The sequence below is a fragment of the Pundamilia nyererei genome, unplaced genomic scaffold (genome assembly GCF_000239375.1).
Source record: "Pundamilia nyererei isolate P.nyererei 1_Seehausen unplaced genomic scaffold, PunNye1.0 scaffold00021, whole genome shotgun sequence".
Lineage (NCBI taxonomy): Eukaryota > Metazoa > Chordata > Actinopteri > Cichliformes > Cichlidae > Pundamilia > Pundamilia nyererei.
In genome coordinates this window covers 293,315-299,314 of record NW_005187422.1, presented here as the reverse complement: position 1 = coordinate 299,314, position 6,000 = coordinate 293,315, and the positions used below count along the sequence as shown (strand labels likewise).

The window sequence follows — 6,000 nt, the reverse complement described above, 5'->3', positions numbered from 1 at the left end:
GGAAGTGAAAGTGTGTGATAGGAACTGATTTGTGTTTTGGGTTGATAAACTCCGATCTACATTTAAAGCTTGCATTACACATCTAGTCCACATAGTGGCACTGCAACAGCGTGTGAATGCTGCTTCTCTCAGTACAGCTGTTGGATTGAAGTTAAAATTTATTTTAAAAAAATCTAGTGTTGCACATTAGATAAGAAAACAATTAGAAAAAGAACACATTTGTACATAGGGCTGAACAACATTATAACACACAGCATGTGATTTTGTCCTGTCAGTGTGAGTGCTCTGTCTTTACTTGGCTTCCTGTTGAGTCAGTATCTCTCCAGCTGCGTCCTAATAATCTCAAAAACCTGCAAAAGGTTTCGATTCTCTGCCAATGTGATCACATGAGATTTTGTGGCAAGAAGACAAAGAAAAAGCAAAAAGATGTTTTTCAAGGGAAATTACCCATCCCATACTGGCTTACCTTTAGTTTTTACTACATGATCATCATCATCATCACCTTTATGTATAAAGCACTTTAAAACAACCACAGCTGACACAAAGTGCTGTACATTGGAACTATAAATAAAATTACATGAGATATAAATAAAAACCAAATAAAAGAAAAGTAAAATAATTAATTAAATAACTAATTCAATTAAAAGAGAAACTAAGTCTCACTGAGCAACTATACAAGATATAAAACATGACTTTCTTGATACAAATACATAGATAGCCTGAAAAACATACACTAGAAGACATTAATAAAGGGGTAGAAATACATTAGGACATCGCTACATAAAGTGGCATCCTCATATCTCAGGGTTTTGTTTTTTATGCACATTTGTCACACTTACATGTTTCAGATCACCAAAGAAATTATAATATTAAACAAAGATAACTTGAGTAAGTAAATATTCAGCGTCTAAGGGATTACTTCATTTGTTAAGGGTAAAACGCTGTCCAAAGCTATTTGACCCTGTGCGAAAAAGTAATTGCCTTTCTTTGTTAAATTATTAAACAACTGTTAATGTTACATAACAAAATTACTCCAAGACTGCACTGACAATCCATCCAGGAGTTCACAAAAGAACAAAAACAAACCAAAAAAAAATACGAACTTGCCTTATATTTGCCGGAAAACAAACATCTTGATGATCCGCTAGACTTTTGGGAAAATATTCTGTGGACTGAGAAGACAGAAGCTGACCGTCTTTGAAGGTTTGAGCCCCGTTATGTCTGTTATAAAAACAGTACTCCATAAAAAGAACACAATATCAACAGTCAAACACGGTGTTGGTACTGTGATGGACTCACAAGCTAGTATACTCATAGTACTGGTGCCAAGATTAGATAAATGGAAGCGGTGTGACAGCAAGGACAGAAAATCTGTACCACATCAAACTGGAGATCTGTCAGCTGTGGTGACGCCTCGGGAAATAAGGGAGCAACTCAAATTATCTACCTGTGTGTTGTGGATGGAGATTGCTGGAAGCCTAATTTTACCCTAAAGAGTCATCTCCCCTTCCCTAAAGAAATAATTACACAGCCTATAAACTGCATGTTTGCCATGAACGTTGAACAGCTAGCAGAAAGGAACGTGGCAGATGTTGGCAAATCATCAATATGGTTTGAGGAATATAATAAAAACAGCCATAATATTTAAAAATGCAAAAAGGTTTGTTTTTCTTTTTCTTGGCTGGTTTTGATTGTTCTTTAAATTTAAACTTCACTGTCTATACACAGTGTCTGTGTTCTATGATCTTTTTTCCCCCACAACAACAAACTAAAAAGCCCTTCATTTTTACAGAATATGTGGGGGTTGGGTTTCATTTAGTGAAAACCCACTTAATTAATTCACCCTGACCTGGAAAATACTAAAGACACGCTGAAAAGGCCAAGCTGTGAGGAAGAATGATAACTGGTGGCACAGGACCACGGCACAACAGCTTGAAGGTTTAAAAGAGGGGAACGGGAGGGTCAGTGCTCGTTTATTGTTGACTTTACTTATTGTCATCCAGTCTTTGTTCATATCAACCTATTCATGAGCATGTGGAGTTTGTTTGGAGAGGATCTTGGAAGTTGGCCGGAGTTAATGTCTGTCAGAACATAAAGGAAGATGACATTAGCAGCCCATCAAGGTCAAGGTTGGTGTTGGGTGAGTTAAGCTTTACTGGAGGGGGTGGGGGCAAAATGCAACCAAAGACCCAGAGGACAGGATGCACACCAACAATGGGCCAATAACTGTGTGACAGTATGTCAGTCAGAGGCCACTCTCAGGAGGGTAGACTTGTCTACGTGCTAACATCTGTTCCACGAGCACAACATAATCCCTTTGTGTTTAAAATCCATGGCTTCCTCCCTGTGCACAAACTAAGGCCCTCTTTAGAGAGTTTCCCCATCTTGTCAGTTGTTTAACTTCAGCTTCGCATTTATTTGGCTTAAACAGATACATTTTCAGTTTTCAGATCTTCAGTTTTCTGTGAGGTAAAAATGAGTTCATGTACTGCAAATAAGGGTTTTTATTGTCTTGGTTATTCCATTTTCTTTTTGCATGTATCTGCTTTCCCTCTGTACTCCATATAGGACATTTTTTTGTTACTGTTTTTCTTTGTCTTTTTTAAATAACTGGGTAACACAATGGTGCTGTTGTATTACCATAATGAGAGTACAGCTTATTTGAAGTGTCATCAGAACAATAGTGGGCTAATCTCAATGGGAGCCAAGGCCAAGCAGAGATTTGGTGTGCATGTGAGGAGGTTTGGGGGGGGTTTGGTGCACACATGGCACTGGGGTGAGCCTAATCACAAGCTCGCAGAAATCCTCACAAATAGGAGGGGGGTTGGGGATGTCCCTGGGGTTACTCATTTAGGTTTGGTGGGCATTTAGCTCCAGTAGCACAGCACGCCTTCGTTTAAACATGAGGGCCTTTTTTTTGTTCTCTCCTCCATGCATATACAAGGCTGAGGTAGCCAAGGGAACGTCACCTTATAGCAACACCAGCACGTACTTCAGCTGGTTCATAATAAAATGGACAGTTTCATCCCTCCCATTTCCTTTCTCCTGGAGTTTCTGTGGATTACTCAGCTTTCCTATTGTTGAGCCAACCTCATGTAGGCACAACAGTGTGGCACTCCTTTCCTTTCCTGTGATCACTGGAAAGTCTATAATACACTGGTGTTCTTACAGGCCTGCAATCTAACCTCAACTCCCTGCACAGTATTGCAAATATATTGTGATGTCAGATGGATAAACATGATGTGATGAATGAGAGTGAACCAAAGCATTAAAGCATTCTGTCAGAAAAGCAAAACAGTGAGTAAAAACATGCTAAAAGGCTCCAAGGAGAGGAGCTGTGGGAAACTGGGGTTTGGATAGGGTTTCCCTTTGAATTTGGCACTGCAGGTGCTCCATTTGACATGAGCAACTAACATGAGCAAACATGAGCAAAATAAAAATGAATGATTGGTTATATCAGAAGTTGTTGCACCTGGCCGTCCCCAAAATCTACTGAAAACCTGGTGCTGTGGAGCTTTTTCAGCTCTCACCGCCAAAGTATTGTTGTTGTTGTCATTGTTTTATTGATTTGTCATGTGTTTTGTACAGCAACCTGTTTGGATCGGTTGGAGAAGGCATTTAGCTGGTCGTGTGCCATTTTGCATCCCTGATCCTTTTCTAAAACTCACATTCATTTTTCCGTCGTGTAAAAACTGAGCTGTGGGAAATGTATAACACTTTATTCCACTTCGACAAAACGCTTCTCTGACTTCTGGTAAAACTCTCATATGATCGCCATAAAAGCTGCTTGCTATTTGTGTGTCTATTGTGCACAGTTAACAACAACATAAATATATTGGGGAGGTACAACCGCAGTGCGAAGGGATTAACTATGCCTAATGGACTAAAACTGGCTAAGTCTGGTGCAATAGGGAATACATTTAAAATTACAGCGGTCTTACGAACATAAATTGCTGAATCGCTTTTTAAATCTCCATTACTGAAAGTAGTTAATCTTGGGCTTAATCTGATACAGTGTTTTGTTTTTAATTGTCTCTTCCGCTGAGCAATGGTGGATTTGGGCAGCAGAGAGCGCCTCTCTATTGGCTCCCAACAGCAGCAGTGGGAAATTCATCTGCCCCATCAGGGCATCAGTGGAAGGTAGCGAAGAGGAGGAGGAAGCCGGCAGGAGGCGGGGAGTGTGAATGGATGGGACTCGCCGTGTGTGTGGTGTGGTACAGAAGGTTACTATGCCGAGCAGGCAGCAGCCTCTTCTCCTCCTGGACTTTTCAGCACGACTTCCTCTGAAGCGGCTCCTCATTTTAGCAAGAAGTCTCATTGTGAAGAAGCGCCCGCTTTTAATAAGGAGCGCGTTTTTTTTTTGTCCTTTCAAACTGACCGGTGTGCGCTCAGACGCTCTGCGGACAGACAATAAGTAGGAGCGATCACATCACAACAAAAGAGATACGGTAAGAATGGTTTCATTCGTACGGGAACATTAGAACCGTTTGTTTTTTTTCTGGAATAATCTAATGTAAACACAGTGTGAGGGGACCTGTAACAGGCTTTCTGGCAGCCACACCGTTTGTTTTGTTTGTCTTGGATTGTCAGTATGTGCTCATGTGACACCTGACAAGATGTTTGCTCTTCACCATACTCCAAGCTTGTAAATTAAACACTTCATCAACTCTTTGAAAAACTATATTGTGTGGCAAAAGTTTAAAAACACAAATCTTATGACTGTGACTATGACTGGATCCTATGACTGTGCAACCCGCCTGCGTTTTCCGTGACTACTACTGACCCAGTGTCAGCTGGGTGCTGAACTGTTGACATGTCAACATGAGTGACTTGCTGGTGTGTTTATGACGTTGTCAATGATGAGTGTGTCCCAGTCAGTAACAATTGTGGTGCGCCGTCAGGTCAGCATAAAACTGAACTCGTGAACATTTTTTTTTTTAAATGCAAAAGTCTTAAAGTACTCTGTGGTCAGCCGGTCATTCTCCTGTGTGTGAATATCCTGTTTCCTGGCCAAAACAAACAATGGTTATCCAAGCACGTGATATCCTGTATGGGTCTCATATGAGTGTATTGTGTAAGTGTGTGGATGGTGAAAAACAAAAATACTTTAAACTGAGCCTCTCTATATAAGAAAAGAAGTCAAGGCAAGAGTTTCTCTTCTCTTAAAGTGGAATTCATTTGTGATGATACAGCTCTGGCATGAGGAAACCCAGTGACAGGAAGTGTGTGAGTGATACAGAACAAAGGCACGGGGCTGCTTTGTATAGGTGACTATATTGAAATTGTGCCTCATGAGTGCAACATGTGCTGCCTGTCTTTCTCTTTTGACTCACATACAGAGGCAAACTGCAAAGGCAGCGCTGCTTTGTGTTGACTTTTAGTCTAGGGTGTTCAGCTGCTTTTAATGGGGTCAGCGCTTCTGATTCAATAAAGCTATTAACTGTCGCAGAATATTCCAACGCTTGCCTCGGCACATAGGAGTCATTTGCCCATTAGAGTCCATTAACAGCCTTAACCACAGGGCCGGTTTTGAAAGGGTAAACAGTAATAAACACCATGTCAAGTCCACCTGTGCAGTGTGACCTAAGCTGCACAGGTGCACGTCATTGAAGAGACGTGTTCTCACCTCTCCTCAATGAACCTGCTTTGTGTTAAAAGTTGCTCTTCAGCATTTTTTTCTTTCCCACGCATCTAATCATGCATAGGTATGAATGATAACATTTGTCAGTTAGACTATGTGATACAGTCACCATGCAGGTTCATGCAACCCAGCACTTTCAGCAAGCAGAAATCCTGCCAGACTGGTCTGAGAGGTGATGTCTTCCACTCTGGGAGATCAAACTTACTATCAAAGAGTGCCATGTGACATGATGATGTAAACAGCAATCCTTCCAAATTTTATACAGAAGTATAAAATTTGCTTGCTCCTTTAGCAAGCTTGTGAAAACTTTTAAAAGCGGACATCAGGTATTTCAAGGGCACGAGATTCGGACAAAATAT

General features: G+C 40.8%; 1 protein-coding gene across 1 annotated transcript in view; it reads left to right on the top strand.

Moving 5' to 3' along the window:
• The first annotated feature begins 4,150 nt into the window (after positions 1-4,150).
• Positions 4,151-6,000, top strand: part of frmd4ba (FERM domain containing 4Ba) — a 41,286-nt gene continuing 39,436 nt past the window's right edge. The window contains exon 1 of the mRNA XM_013909233.1: positions 4,151-4,448. The gene's annotated coding sequence lies outside the window, so the exon portion shown is untranslated. The remainder of the gene's footprint in view (positions 4,449-6,000) is intronic.